The sequence below is a fragment of the Copidosoma floridanum genome, unplaced genomic scaffold (assembly GCF_036245765.1).
Source record: "Copidosoma floridanum isolate Cflo_tuat_1 unplaced genomic scaffold, Cflo_Japanese_pri ptg000002l, whole genome shotgun sequence".
Classification (NCBI taxonomy): Eukaryota; Metazoa; Arthropoda; class Insecta; order Hymenoptera; family Encyrtidae; genus Copidosoma; species Copidosoma floridanum.
In genome coordinates this window covers 710,341-727,050 of record NW_028321879.1, presented here as the reverse complement: position 1 = coordinate 727,050, position 16,710 = coordinate 710,341, and positions in this window count along the sequence as shown.

Below are 16,710 nucleotides of genomic sequence, written 5' to 3'. Positions count from 1 at the left end.
ATAGAAAATTTAGCTTATGAGATTTAAAATCTCGCGCTTTAGGATATTCTCTTACCTATGAGGGCCAATCATAAGCGTGCGTGCGTCTATTAATACACCAATAGACTTTGTTTATACTTACCTTTGTCCAGCAGCTTGCTGCTGCTGCAGTTATCGTCAGACAGCCTCAAACGCCCTTTTTGGTAAGTCGCTTTACGCTCATGTTTATAATTTTCACGTGTATCGTTTTTATGTAAGATTTCTGTAACGAAAACATTTCACATTTCGATTGACACGTAATTTCTCCGTCTGACTCAAAAATTAGTTCTTCCTTTTATTATCTTGCATATAAGTAAGTATTATGACTTGTTAAGGTAAAATTAAAAAGAGAGATTGTTTTTTTATAATAAACGGCTGAAGGGCTTAAAGTGTGTTGTGCATTTATTATTGTGTCCTTTTTATTTACATCCTTTTTCACGCTCCCCCAAATCCGGTGTGCAATATAAAATTATACAGTCCACTATCTTACTGAGTTTAATCACGAACATGGTCCTTCAAGCCGGATGTGGGAGGGTGAAATATAGGTGTAGAACATTTTTCTTTTGTGTAAGACACGTGGTCGTTTTATCGGCCATCTTGGCTTTTTTTGCGTTCTTCTCGGGCGATGAGGCTGACGCGGTCAACGCGCCGGCGCGTAGTCCGTATGCACACACACACATATAGCCATATCTCTTTCTCTCTTTTCTTAATTCGTTTGTCGTCGGGTGCGAGCGAGTCCATTGTTCATTTTGGGGACTCACTACTGCTTGTACTTTGGTCGTCGTCAGCGTGTGCTGCTGCCTGCCTCTGCAGGCTATTGTGACAACACCGCTGCTACTGCTTGTACTTTGGTCGTCGTCAGCATGTGCTGCTGCCTGCCTCTGCAGGCTATTGTGACAACACCGATGCTGCTGCTGGCTTTAAGGGTTCCTTCGTCGTTAGCATATGCTGCTGCCTATCTCTGCAGGCTATTGTGACAACACAGCTGCTGCTGCTGGCTTCACGGATCCTTTCATCGTTAGCGTGTGCTGCTGCCTGTCTCTGCAGGCTATTGTGACAACACCGCTGCTGCTGTTCGTGCTTTGGTCGTCGTCAGCGTGTGCTGCTGCCTGTCTCTGCTGGCTATTGTGACAACACCTCTGGTGCTGTTCGTGCTTTGGTCATCAGCGTGTGCTGCTGCCTGTCTCTGCAGGCTATTGTGACAACACCGCTGCTGCCGCTCGTGCTTTGGTCGTCTTCAGCGTGTGCTGCTGCCTGCCTCTGCAGGCTATTGTGACAACACCGCTGCTACTGCTCGTGCTTTGGTCGTCGTCAGCGTGTGCTTCTGCCTGCCTCTGCAGACTATTGAGACAACACCGCTGCTACTGCTGGCACCACGGGTCCTTTCATCTTCAGCGTGTGCTGCTGCCAACTTATACAGGCTATTGACTCAGCACCGCTGCTGTCAAGTCCTGCAGGTCTTTCGAACTCAACATAACTACGAATTCTTCGTCCTGTTTACACGGTTTGTAAGATTGTATATTTTGTGGTTTGTTATATCAGTTCCTTACAATTTTTACGTTTTTTTGTTTACCAATTGACTTAAATATATTTTTGCGAACTTAACTTTATGTAAGCACTTGTAAAAATTAAGAACACTACCGTCGTTTAGCGTTATTGTTGAATTAGTTAGCTTTTGTCTGACTCAAGTTTGGCTATGGTGTGCGGTTTGTATTTATTTATTAAATGTTTATTACTTGAATTAAAATTAACCTTATCAAAATGGATAACCTCTATAAGGTACAAGTTAAGCTGTTTAACAAAGTTAAAGGTTCCTTTACAAACCTTAAGAAACTTGGCTAGGTAAAAATGACCAGGGGTCAGGCTGACTCTAGGCTTCAACAAATCAGAGATATTTTTGAACAGTGTTTAATCTACGTATGATGAAATTATGAATATTAAAACTTTACCCACAACTCATGATTATTTTAAAAATGAGTGCTATGAAGTGGTTGAGGATACTTTTCATTTAGTTCATGGTGATTTTAACGATTTTTTCAATTCGCTTCATGATCATTTGAATCCAACAGGCACCTTACTTCCTGCCAATGCCAATGTTAGTTCATTTCAGAGTTTCTGTTCTTTACTTTCAATAGACTTGCCATCCTTTGATGGTGATTTTGCTAGTTGAAAGAATTTTCGCTATGTTTATAGGGCTATAGTCCATAGGAAGCAAGAATTACCAGCTATTATTAAATATCAACATCTTAGGGCGCATCTAAAGGGTGAAGCTTCAGACCTTATCAAAAATATCTCCTTGTCTGGAGAGAGTTATATACAGGCCTAGGATACCATAACCTGGTATTATGATAATAAACGTCGTCTCATAAATACGTATACAACTACTATACTCAGTTGTCGAGCTATGAGAGGCAGTTCTTGCTCTGAAATAAAGCGCATATCTAAGGAGATGATAAGTTGTGTTGATTCCTTGATATCTTTAGAGAGAGCAGTAGGAGATGCTGACATATTTATCGCTCTTGTAGTTAGTAGATTTGATTTTTAAACGAACAAGGATTGGCAAAAAATGTTAGGTAGCAGTGATCCTCCTACTTTAGGTCAACTACGAGACCTTATTTTGACACAAATCATTACAATGGAATCGTTTTCTTGTTAACCTGTAAATAAGATTGTAAATATTCGCGCAACTACTCCGTTTAAAAATATGGGACCTTCTAGTGGTAAGAATATATCTGGTGTAACTGCACATCAGACAGTTGTTTCAGATTCCATTGTTTGCCAATTGTGTAATCAAAAACATCATCTTGTCTCTTGTGATTTACTTAAATTACAGGAGTATCGTGATAAATGGAAATTTCTGAAGACCCATCATCTCTGTGTTAATTGTTTTGATCTTCACCTTAATCGAGAGTGCTCTGGTAATAATAGTCAGTGTTCACACTGCAACCAAAAGCATCACACCATTATGCACAGAGGGGATAAGTCCAGCTCTACATCTGTCTCTGCTGAAAATAAGCAAACAAAATCTGTAAATAACTTGACGAATTCTTTCACTGTACCAAACCAAGCTCAGATTTCTTCAGAGTCTTGTGTGAATGTACAGTCATGTAGTAGTGATAAAATCGTCTCACCTAAGGTGCTTTTAGCTACTGCTCGTGTTTTCGTGTATGCCACTTATGGATCTCGCACATTGGTACAAGCTCTCATTGATCAGTGCTCACAGAGTTGTCTTATTACTTAATCTCTCTGTGATATGCTGCATTTGAAACCAAGATCAGTTAGTATGACTCTGTCAGGAGTGGGTGGACTGATTTTCATGGATGCTAGTAAATCAGTTGCTTTTAAATTTAGGCCTTATTTTGAGTCTGGTTTTGAGCACTTTGTTGATGCGTTAGTCGTGCCAAAAATTTCTTCCTACGAACCACCTCTAGGTAGTCGTTTGGCAAATTAAGATCATGAGAAGGATGTAATTCTAGCAGATCCAGAATTTTACAGTTTAGATAAAATTGATATTTTGTTAGATGGGTCTGTCCATGCAATTATTATCGGTCAGTTAGTTCGCAAATTAGCCCCTGACCACCCAATTGCCTCTGCTTCGCAAATTGGTGGGTTGTTATCGGGTCAGATGCCCTTTGGTTAAGGATCCAACTTGTCACAAAAATCAAATATTATGATTTCAGGGCCCTAAGATTCTTCATGAATTGCACCTTAACTATCCAGAGTTTGGAGTAGAAATAATTGCCCCAACCTCTATAAATGTAAATAGTTCAATGCCTTCTGTAAATAGTGTTGTAAATAGTTCTGAGTCTTTTTATGTGACTCTATTAACTCGTTGTTCCAGGTGGGAACGGTTGTTAAGAGTAACAGCATATTGCCTTCATTTTACATACCGTTGTTTGCATAAAGTTAAACAAAAGAATTCATATTTACCTATAGCTGGAAATCTTAAGCCCCCTTTACAGGCTAGTTTGCAGTTTATTGATTTAAATTCTTTAATTAAAGTTGACTCGATTTACCTTTTAATATCAGACATTGATTGTGCTAGACTGTGTCTAGTTTATCAGCATTAACAATGTCGCTTTTCCGCTGAGTTCAAGGTACTAACTCAAAATCAAGATCGTAGTTTAAAAGATAGCTTACCACTACTTCGATCTCGCCGTTTGCTTAATCTTACGCCGTTTATAAACTGCTAATTGATAAGAGTTAGGGATAGATTGAGTAGAGCCTTACTTAATGATGATTCCTCTGAGCTTGATCCTCTTACTCCTGCTCATTTTTTGATCATGAGTTCTTTATTTCATGTGCCAGAGCTCTTCTAAAAAGATATCGCCACTAAAATGCTGGAAGCTAGTGACACAATCTCTCCAAGTCTTCTGGAAAAGATGGTCACTTGAATACCTTTCCATTATACAAAGTCCTTGCAAGTGGTTGAATCCTCAACGCTTGGTTAAGCCTGGTGATCTCGTGCTCATAAAAAACGAGTCTTCTTCACCTCGTCCATGGCCTTTAGGCATGGTTGTTGAAGTCTACAAGGATGCCAAGTCTCTCGTTAGAGTCGCCAAAACTAGAACCGTTTCATCTAGTTTTTTAAGGCCAATACACAAATTAATATTATTGCGTACCATATCTGAGCTTGAGTCAGGACACAATAATAATTAGTCTTATTTACATGAATTTATTTTCTTTCATTTACTATTATAATTATTAAATCTCATATCTAAAAGTCACAAACCTTGCGAAAATATGTATAAAATTATCAGTACTTTGTTTATTATGTTTCTTTTATTTTGTTTTTTGATTTATTTGCTATTGTACGTGGAAAGCGTTCCACTTCTTTATTCACACGGTACCTAATTGTATATTATTCCATCTTCCTGTCCATCAACCTTGGGACTATGTGAAACATTAGTATTACTGATTGTTACCGGCAGAATATCATTACATTAAAAAAAAAACTTTCATTATTTCGAATTTGTGTAAATGGAATGCAATCCACCCTTTTGTCCTTCTAAGACTTGTTATTAATATACATTCGTTACACTTCTGTCTATCAACCTTGGGACTATGTGCAACATCAGTAATATTGTACTGATGTAAATAGAAAATTTAGTTTATGAGATTTGAAATCTCGCTTATTAGGATATTCTCTTACCTATAAGGGCCAATCATAAGCGTGCGCGCGTCTATTAATACACCAATAGACTTTGTTTATACTTACCTTTGTCCAGCAGCTTGCTGCTGCTGCAGTTATCGTCAGACAGCCTCAAACGCCCTTTTTGGTAAGTCGCTTTACGCTCATGTTTATAATTTTCACGTGTATCGTTTTTATGTAAGATTTCTGTAACGAAAACATTTCACATTTCGATTGACACGTAATTTCTCCGTCTGACTCAAAAATTAGTTCTTCCTTTTATTATCTTGCATATAAGTAAGTATTATGACTTGTTAAGGTAAAATTAAAAAGAGAGATTGTTTTTTTATAATAAACGGCTGAAGGGCTTAAAGTGTGTTGTGCATTTATTATTGTGTCCTTTTTATTTACATCCTTTTTTACGCTCTCCCAAATCTGGCGTGTGATATAAAATTATACAGTTCACTATCTTACTGAGTTCAATTTTGAACACCTATCAATTAAGCATTTCCTCAAACAACGGTTTATTTAACTCCTTTTTAAATTGTAATTGTATAAATTTCAGATATGCATACTTGATTACAGATCGTATTATAGGTAATTATGAATGTAGTTACTGCTATGAATTATGAGTCAAATAATTTTATGTTCATGATTTGTGCACATAAGATTAATTGCACAAAAGCCTTGATAGATAGTCAGAGAAAAAAAAACTTAAACATAAAGCAATAGTCATAATTTTATCTAGAATACGATCTCCATACGACTTCTTGACCATTTAAATCATAGGCTTACTAATACATTTACAACTGTAAGCACGCATATTTTGAGGTTATATTTCGAGGTATTTTTTAAACAATTTTGGTTTATTAAAGTTGTAATTGTAGGTGGTCAGATCTATAATTACAGCTATGAGTTTTCAGTGAAATATTAGCTATGAATTTTTTCCACAGTTTATTAGGCTACTGTCTTTTAGGTTATGTGGTTAGAGTTACTTGGGACTGATTAATTAAATTTATAATTATTACTATCGGTATTCTATTTAATGACTTATTGTCTTCCGGATTCTTTGTTAAAGTTGCTTGCGATTAATTGTATCGCTCGTTATATATAAATTAATTTTTTTATTAATATCCTAAATATTCAATTTTTGATGTATTAATTTGTGATCCCCTGGTTATACATTACGATCGATTTGTTTATCACTGATTATTTAATTTTTGTACGAGCAGTAGAAGGAAATACGTATGCAAAACAACATATGAGAAATTGTTTACTTTTTTAGAAAGTGTTGGAAAACAACAAAAAACACCAGTGTCATGTGCAATCAAAACTATTTATCCTGTTTTTCTGAGGAAATTTCAATCAAACCCTGCAAGGACTTTTTTTATAAAAATAAAATTGAGATAAATTATAATGGTTGGAAATAAAATATCTTAAGCTACAAAAGGGGAGAGGTCATGTAAAGGGTTTTGTAGCACTCTAACCTTAAAGTGGCATTTTCACCGCTTGTTTCGGTTCTTGTGTGAAAAAATTGTGTTCATCACTCGTTTAAAAAAGCTTTGCTTACGAACCTTTTTATAACCTGTTGGTTTGTAAACAAAGCTTTTTAGAACGAGTGAAGCACATTATACTTATCAGTCGCAAAGTGTGGGTGAATCATACAAGCTATTTTGCGCGCTATAAAAAGAACAATCAAAGATACTGAAGGGTTATTATAATATGCCCCATCAAGTAAACAATTATCGTAGTCGATCATCGGCACTACACTAAGTACAGAGTAGTCCCTCATGCAGCTGGGCATCGCGGCTACCAATGACACTTTTCTTTCACGGGTAAGCGACATGAATCGATTCTTCCCCTAAATTGCCAAAATAACCGAATGCCACAAAAAATAGGCGTTTAGAACGTCACCGTCTCTGGTGGACAACCAGAAAACATTTTTACCCAGAGCACAAGCTACTCCAGCACTTCAGAGCTTTGTGGCCGTTTCACCATCCAACCTGGTACCGTCAGAAAATTTTCTACTTCAAATTCGAGACAAGGAAGCCAGTCCTAAAGAGTATGGGCAGCCACAACGGCCTCCTTCTTATTGGTCATCCCAACGGCATACCTACAGGGAAGGTATTCTGCAGACCCACTTTCCTGACTAACGATGGACGGTTGGTTATCTGGGAAACGACCTAAAGACAAAATATTCTTTGGTCAGCGGCGTACCTCCCTTCCTGTGCGTTCTCCGTATAAAGAGACTGAAAGGATAAGAGTCAAGCTACCTGCAGCTGGCTCTCCATCATCAAGAATAATAATAAAGAATAGCTGCAAGTCTTATCACTGGCCTTTTTAAGGGCCATTATAAGTATTTACGTTCCCTACTTAACCATCAATCTTATCGGTTCTTTTAAGGGCCACCTAAGTTTAAATTACCTTTCCAACAAATACATTTTTACTACGATTTCTGGAGACGATTTGTATACTAACAGACTATGTAAGGGTGGCCACTATTAAACTGAATCAGTCATTCACTCGCAGACGTCACGAGCAGAGTTTTTCTTCGTGAGGCTGGGAACCCCAGTAACCGACAACCCTACATTACCCCTTCAACTTTAAGCATGTAACCAGGAATCACTGATCCTCTCCAAGGTCTGCGCAGGAAGAACCTATCAGCTATGAAGAAAAAATAACAAATATGAGCCAACGGGACAGTTTTCAACTGGCAAGCATTACGAATGAACCTCTATAATTTAGATCACCAAAACAACTCGGTCTGCAAAAAAAAGCACTTTAGACATCAACGTCCGCTTCGTTATACCAGGAGAAATTTGGAAAAATCTCTACAACTAGCTCCAAAGCTTTGGACTTTGTAATTTTTTTTCCAACCAGTCTAGGGCTTTAACAGCAAGCTAGAAAAAATCACTCTGAGGTATTCTAGCAGTTATAATTGTTGTAAGCTTCAGTCAAGAAAGAGCTTACTTAGGAAGCTTACCAGTCTTTTAGGGCCATAAGACATCGAACTACCTTGCCAACAAATATATTACAACCTAATAAAGTTGAAAAAAATAGCCTTTAGGGCTCATAAGAGTCTCAACTGGGCCAAAAGTCACAAAAAGTAGAATTGGAAGGAAAACTTTAAATGCATCTTATGAATACTATAATTTTATGCGTTAAGAAAAAGGTGAAAGAATTTATTAAGTAAGAGATCAGCTTTCCGCTATAACCCGTATAGTAATCTCTTGAATCTTCCAGATTTTTAAATAGGTAGAATATGTAATTGTATTTTTGTTGCGATAAGAAACGTAGAGATTAAGCTCCAGGACTTTGTTGCTCTGGTAATGAATTTGTGAGATAAGGAAAAAAAAACATTTTTTATTATATATTTTTTGTGAGCTTTGAATCTTTCCTTTATTAATTAATATAAGAATGTAAGAAATGCACGGTACTTTTCAGCATAATTGTAATTTTTTTACTTCTCACAGCTTTTTACTTAATCAAATGAACTGTATGCATTCCAAACAAATACATTTTTAATAAGAAGATTTTTTTTCTGAGAAGTGTCAGAACTAGATGTTCAATTGTTAACTAAAAACGTTTCACATTACATGTTAATATACTATAGTGTTCTATTTAGTAAGTCTCGGGCAGAGCCGAGACGGGCGGGCCTCTAGTATTAAGTAAGCCATCTTGTCTAGAAATTATCTCCTTTCCAGGTTTCTTGATAGAACTCACGAGCATAATATCGTTTATTTTTACCTTTATCGTACAATTGAGAGTTTTCAAAAAATTCAGAGTAATTAGTCTTAGTATCTTTATTATTGTACTAAATTTAAGCTAGGTAAGTTAGGATTTTCAGATGTCACGTACTCGAGTCCCGTGAGCGTATGCTATCTTTCTTATTTTTCGACCTTTTCCGTACCGTTACTAATTTCAAAAAAATTCATGGTGATTCGTCTTTGTATTCTCAAAATTATGTTAAAATTTTAGTTTAAAGTATTGAAATTTGTAGACGTTACAATTAAAAAACTGTGTAACGAGTCACATGAGCGTCTGTCGTTTATATTATGTTTCCACCTTTTTCGTACCATTAAAAAATTTTAAAAAGTTAATGCTTATGAGTCTTCGTATCTTTAATATTGCATTTCATTTTAAGATTGGTATATTAAAATTTGTAGATACTGCAGTTAAAAGACTGTTTTTTGAGTCACGTGAGCGTATGCTATCATTCTTATGTTTCGACTTTTTTCGAATCGTTAATAATTTAAAAAAATTCATGGTGATTGACCAGAGTATTCTCAGTATTGCATTGAAATTTAAGCTTGATGTATTAGGACTTCTAGACGTTGCAGTTAAAAAACTGTGTTACGTATTACATGGGCGTCCGTAGTTTTTGTTATGTTTTTACCTTTTGCGTATGACTAATAAGTTTTTAAAAATTAATGGTAATTAGTCTTAGTATATATGTTATCCTGTTTAAATTTAAACCGTGTATATTCGGATTTGTAGATGCTGCAGTTAAAAAAATATATTTCAAGTCAAGTAAGCGTATGCTATCTTTCTCATCTTTCGGCCTTTTCCGTATCGCTACTAATTAAAAAAATTTATGGGGATTTATCTAAGTATCCTAAATATTTTGTGAAACTGTTAGTTTAGGGTATTAAATTGTGTAGTCATTGCATTTTAAAAACTGGTTTTTGAGTATCATGAGCGTATGTAATCTTTTTAGTGTTCACACATTTTCCGTATTATTAAAAATTTTTTCAAAATTCATATTAATCCTAATATCTTAAGTATTATATAAAAATTGCAGCTGAGATGAGGTATTATTATTCATAGACACTGCAGTTTATTAACTGTCAAGATTACGAAAATGTTTGAAACAAGCGGTTTGACATTGCATAAGCCAAGAAATCAGAAAAAGTATGATTTACACAGAAATGATTTATTTCTAAATTTGTCGTTAAAAGTTTCAACTGTCACGTGGAATTCTCGGTACAGGAAAAAATAGAAGCATGACTTGTTGTTACTTATGCTATATTAGAATTACTTATATTTGAGGGAAGTTGTGCGTGTCTTCTCGTCTCGCGGACTTCGTCCTTACCCTCTCGCGTCTCTTGCTGATCTCCGTGTCCCTTCTCTCTACCTTTGCTATCACCTCTCTTCTCTATTACCCTACCTTTAAGGCCTAAGCCAGGAGAGGCGCACGCACGCATAGCTATATGCTATAGTACGTAACACGTCCGAGGCCGTGATGCCGACGTCCTCGGCGGCGATTTTCTTTTTGATGTGTATATCTGTGTTATGTTGTTTGTGTTGTATAGCATTTTCCGGTTAGAGGAAAGAGGGTGGTTTAAAGTGCTCTATCCCTATTTTCTCTACTGGTTTAATTCACTGTATTTTATGTGTATACATTTTTTGTTTATTGTTTGCACGCTTCCTTTGTACAAAAAATTTATTCTAGAATTTGCTTAGTTACTTATATTATATAATCGCTTAATAACAGTTTTCTTACTTATTATTCATGTACATATGCACTATACGGAGTTATCAAACAGTTTATTCTTGCATTGGATAAAAATTAATATAATTGTCAGCTTCATATTTTTTTTTTTTTTTTTTTTTGTCAAGGATGTTGAGGGTCAAGGTCTTACTGCGTTCATTAATTTTATTATTAATAAGTTTTTTCTTCGTCTTGGTTGCTTAGACAATTATTGCCCTTGTATTAGTACGCCACTTAGATTTGCCTTGATACCTTCCTGTTAAATTATTGCTGGTTTCAATGCCAAATTATTGTCCAGTGACGTTTCGTTGGCCCTCCAACTGGTGTTCTTTCGTTTGTTACCTGAAATCATTCTATAACAAGTCTGTAGCGGGGCCCCCCGTGGGAATGGCACTTAAATTTGACTATTGCTATAAAAAAAAAAGGCAAGCTAAGTCAATATGCTGAATCTTTGCACTTGAAGTAACAGGGTGAAAATGATTTGTTTGATATTGATTATATGCTAATAGATTTTTCCATTAGGTTGTTCCATCACTTATTTATTTTGCATCCCTTTTACACATTAAATTTTTCTGGCCTCATGATAAATTTTCATTTTTCTGTAACAACCCTTTTTTTGTGTACAAAATGCTTATACTGATTTTCTTATTAAATATAACATTGTTTTTTTTTTTTTTTTTTTTTTTTTGCTTACATAACTAAACTCTGAAAGATGTGTTGATTGTATATGCGATTCAATTATATATAAAATGTGTTTTTTTTTTTTTCTTCTCGTCCAATCTCAATTTAAAATATTTCTTAGCTATGATACATGTTTGCTTCTTTCTTTGATTGGTGACCATGTACGTTGTTGGAAGGGGAATTTATAGGAAATTCGTTGGTATTTTGACGGTAATTTGTTGGTTTTTTTTTTTCATTTCCGTATGATTCGCAAATGTTTGGTCTTTTTTTTGGATAAAAATATCTGGGTCAGACAATATGAGGGTTTTTGACTGTCCTTTATGTTGTCATAATCGAGTTGTTTTTTTCTCTGGTGTGTATCTCTTCTGCCCTGGTAGTACTAGCATTCACTAATAGTATTGTGTAGTATTTCTGTAGCAGGATTGCTCCATTGTTCTGGCAATTTATGTTCTATATTTACTGTAGATTTTTAGGAATTTTTATCACAGGTGTCCGTTTAGGATGTTCTGGCTTCGTTGATGAGACTGATGACTCGTATTATAGGGTTATTTTCATATAACACGTATGTATGTAGATATGTAATGTATGTGTAGGTTTTTTTTTGTTTTGTTGAGAACTATCCCCTGTAGGCTCTGCTATGTTGTATGAATATGCATGTAGATGCTACTGTTATTGTCATGGTGAAATGCTGTTTCAGATTTAATTGTGATTTTGATCCCTTATACAGTAGCGGAAATCTTATCTTATATGGCTTCCAAACTAAATGTGTGTGACTGTTTCCCTTGTTCAGTTTTATTTTAGACTCGTTATGTGACCGAATCTCAAGAATTTTCAGTAGTTGTTGTCATTCTCTGATAACCGTTGATTTTGATAGTAGGTAAGGAATTTCAGAATTGGCTATAAATAGAGTACTTGACTAATTGTAGCTGAGTGCGCAATTTGTAAAAATTTCTCAATTGCAGCTGTATTTCTTGATAATTAAAATCAAAAGAATTTGAAAATAATATCTTTTTTTTTTGTTAAAACTTTGCATGTCTCACATGCTTTAAGATCTACTAATAACACTGTTCTGCAGTGTGTCACATTTAATCGTTATTGTACTTGTAATTATTTTGTTATTAAATCTCTCTTTTCTTTTGTATTGTTAACAACGTTCTTCTTGTGATTGTTTTTCTTCGAATAGAAAACAATAATATTCATTATTATTTACCTATTTATTATTATTTTTATTATATTTTTTTCTATGGTTTCGAGTATAAACATATAATATTCTTATTATAAACAATATTTCTTATTGGTTTTTTTTCCGACAATTTCTGTTTTTTTTAAGGGTTGCAAAATACAATAACTCTATCTTTTATTCTATTACTAATTTTTCTGTAAGTTGGATGTTGCACAGCCAAAAAAAATTATATCATAAGTATACTCTTCTCTTTTGTAATTTTTTTTCTTCGCCTTCATTTTGTGCGTGCGTCTGAAGGTCATAACAAGAAAAAGTTTTTTTGTTGTATTTTATTAATATTGTTCCCTTAGGAAAAGAAGGATGTTAATTGTCTGAATGTCTGTTGGTTACGTAGTTATTAGTTATTTTATATTTTCTTTCAGTATAATTTGTTGCTTTCTCTCATGGCTCGTCCAAGGGCCGCAAATTAACGAAAAACAACGATTTTTCCTATTTATATTTATACACGTACGTTTTTGTGTATCCTGTTTCCCTATACAACATACTATATTGGTATACTATCTTTGTTACTCTTATAATCAGTATTGCTTCTGTCATTATTATTATTATTATTATTATTATTAACATTATTAATATTGTTATAACTATCGTCGTTGTATTCTCTTCAGTTAATGGCTTACAGTCGCTTTAAGGGTCTGGTGGGGGTGGTGGTTCAGGTGGGGGCCTTATGCGCTTTTTGTTTGGCTCCCACACTCCTTGTTTCTCTCTCTCACTTCTTTTCTCGCTCTCCGTATCCCATGCGTCCCCTTCATCGTTCTCTCCGTCTTGTTTGTTTACGGCTTGGTCGTTGCTATCTCCTTCAAAATTTCCTTCTGTGTTATCTTGAGGTTCCTGGGTATCGGAATCGTCGTTTTGATTCTCATTATTATACTTGGGCGAGTAATCGCCACTATTTTCTTCTACGAGGGCTTGATAGAGTTGGTTTTCAAGATGCATGTGTTTAAATTCTGCGTCTTCCCCCCCCCCATGAATTGTTGTTATACTATTTTATCGGATGATACTTGCAGGTGTATACATATGTTTGCTTTATATTCTTGTAAAAATATAAAAGCACATTCTCTGTCACCGAATTCATGGCTGTTATTTAATATTCGTTTGGCTCCTTTTAGGTCCTAACATTTATTTATCTATTCTGACCCACATAGAATTTCTTTGAGCTCGTCTGTTGATTCTGTCAATCCGTACAGAAGTCGTAGGCAATGGAACAGACAACTTTCATCTCTAGGGACATCGATCATTATTAGCTGTCTGTGAGGTTTTGCACGTTGGGTCCCCAATACTCAAATCTTTGCATCCTCTTTCTCGTTTATTGCGATTGGTGTGTTATCACTTTCCCATACATCGATTCGTATGCGCTCTTTTCCTTTGATGTCTTTCTTCTTAACGTCTATTGAGACCTTTGCTCGAAATCGATTGGTTGATTCATTAAATATTGACCTCGAATTGGTAACTTGGTTTTTGTTATTATTATACTTATTGTTTCCGCCGTTGGGTTCTTATGTATCTGGCGGTTGTTAGCTCTCATGTTCGTTCGGTGCCGTTCGGCTTTGTTCGGTCATTTCCGTCTCCCGCTTATCTGCTTGCTGTCTACCTTTGACTCTACTCTCTCTCTGCTCATGTACCCCTCTTTTATTTTCCAATTTCTCCTCACTTCCTTTATCTCTGTCAGGTGTTTTTGTTGCTGCCATTTCCCCTATTGCCTTTCTATCTTTCCGCTCTGTCTCTTTCTCCGCTCTTTCTGCTGCCTCGCTATTCCGTGCTAGTTAGTGACCCCAATGTTTTTCTTGCTCAGTTTCTCTCTGCGTTGTTGCTGGTGTATCACAATGCGCGATAATGATTTCCTTTGAGTTGTGCGGTTGCTCGGCGGTGTTAGAAAAATCTGCGATTTTACTATGTAGAGTATCTAACTGTCGTTTACGTGTTCTGTGTTGTGTTTTCTCTGTTAAACCCTTGTTGATAAATGGTTTGCTCGTTGTTTTTCCCCCTTTTTCCATGTTTTTCTCTTTGCACATGTACGTCAGTTTATCGTCTGCTGGTCCTTGCGACAGAATTTCTTCTTTATCGTTTACCGCTGTAAGGGTGTTTTTATCTGCCTTATCTTTTAGTTTTTCCGTCATTTCCCGTTCTGATCCTGTGTCTGTACTACTGCAGTTGTGGGTACTTGATACCTGTTCGCTTTCTCTGAGTTTTCTGGGCTTCTTTTTAATTGCTTTCTCATCTGGCTTGTCTGATTCAGACGTTTCGATTTTTACCTACCTGTTCTTTCGTATTAGATTCCTCTGTCTCTTTGTACGTATTTATTTTATGTATTCATGCTGGTGGTGCATTTATGTCTTCGTGATTGTCCCTTTCCTATTTTTCCGCAAGCTCGTTCAGCTCTCGGCGTGGTTGTTCTGGATTTTCTTTTCCTTCTTTGCGTACTGGATTGCGAGAAAGAGCATCCGGTGCTTTATTTTTCTGTCCAGGTCTATAAACAACATTGAACTCATATCCACGGAGTTCTGCCTTGAATCTTGTAAATCTAAAGTCCAGTTTTTTTGATGTGTGGAAATGTTTGAGTGGTTCATGGTCAGTTACGACTGTAAATTTATGACCGAACAAATATGGCCTGAACTGCTCCTTAGCATACACTATCGCCAATAATTCCTCGTCGTATGTCAGATATCGTAATTCACTGCCCCTCAAGCATCTGGATGCATATTCGCAAGGATGATCTTTGCCTATCTCTCCCTGGCTTAAAATTGCTCCGATAGCGTAGTTGGATGCGTGGGTTGTTACGATAAAGGGTTCGTTTATATCTGGAGCTCTCAGCACTGGCTCACTGCACAGAGCGATTTTAAGTTTTGTAAATGCATGATCTTGTTTCTCTTCCCAATTAAATTTGGCTGTTTTTCTTGTAAGCTTTGAGAGAGATTGGGCTATTTTTGCGTAATCCTAAATAAAGCGTTGATAGCACCCCGCCAACTCGAGGAATTGTTTCATTTTCCTCGCATTTGTTGGTTTAGGAAAACTTTTTACTGCTTCAATTTTTTCCGGATTTGTTTTGATTTGGCCGTTTCCTACAATATGACCGAGCACTTTCGCTTCTTTTCTAAGGAATTGGCACTTTCTTGGTTCTATTGTGAGGTTTGCATCGGCTAGCCATTTTAAGAGCCTTTTGAATCTCATCTCGTGTTGTTCCAAGTTTTCTGCGAATACCATGATGTCATCCATATATACCTCTATCTTGCGTCTTTATAAGCCTGCTAGTGCCAGTTTTATCACTCGCACGAATGTACTTGCCAAGTATATGCATTCCATCGGCATTCGTTTATATTGGTAATGTCCGTTTGGTCCTGTGAACGAAGTTTTATAAGCATCCTCCTCGTGAATCTCTACTTGGAAAAACCCGCTCTTCAGATCTACCACGGTTATATATTTTTTAGCTGCTAAATTTTTCAAAATTTTTTAATTCTGGAATGGCAGTGGGTAGCACGCACCAACCGTTATTTTGTTTAATAGCCGGATATCTGTTACGACCCTCCAGCGTTTTTCTTCGTTTGGTCCCACGTTTTTCGGGACAATCCACATATTTAAGTTATATGGGGATGTCGATGGCTCAATTATTTGTTGCTGCAGTAGTTTATCTATTTCTACTTGCATCTGTTCCTTTAGTTTAATTGGATAGCGTACCCTTTTGGCAACTATTGGCTTCTCTGTTGCCGTTATTATTCGATGCTTAAGTAAGTTTGTAGTCTTTAGTGGCTCGCTGTCGAGGCCAAACACGAATGGATTGTACTCTATAAGATCCTGGATGTAGTTTAATTCCTCCATGTTGCAGCCAGATGTATCAACTATTTCCATTATTTTGCTTACTCGTGCCACTATATCCGATTTCTTAATATCTTTGAAATTTTCAATGTTGTTCTTTATATCATCATTATTTTTACCGCTTACGTCATTTCCTTCTTTTATAATTTTATTATTTTTCACCTTTGCGTCTGAATTTTTAGTGTTAAAAAGCTCAATCATGGCTTCGTTTAACCCTTCAGCGTCGTCCCCAGTGATGCTGAATAGTTCCGCCCCTTGTCTGGTTTCACATTCGAAAACATTTACTTTTGGTACTGGCACGTCAATTTGTTTGTCTGTTATGTTTATAATTTCCGC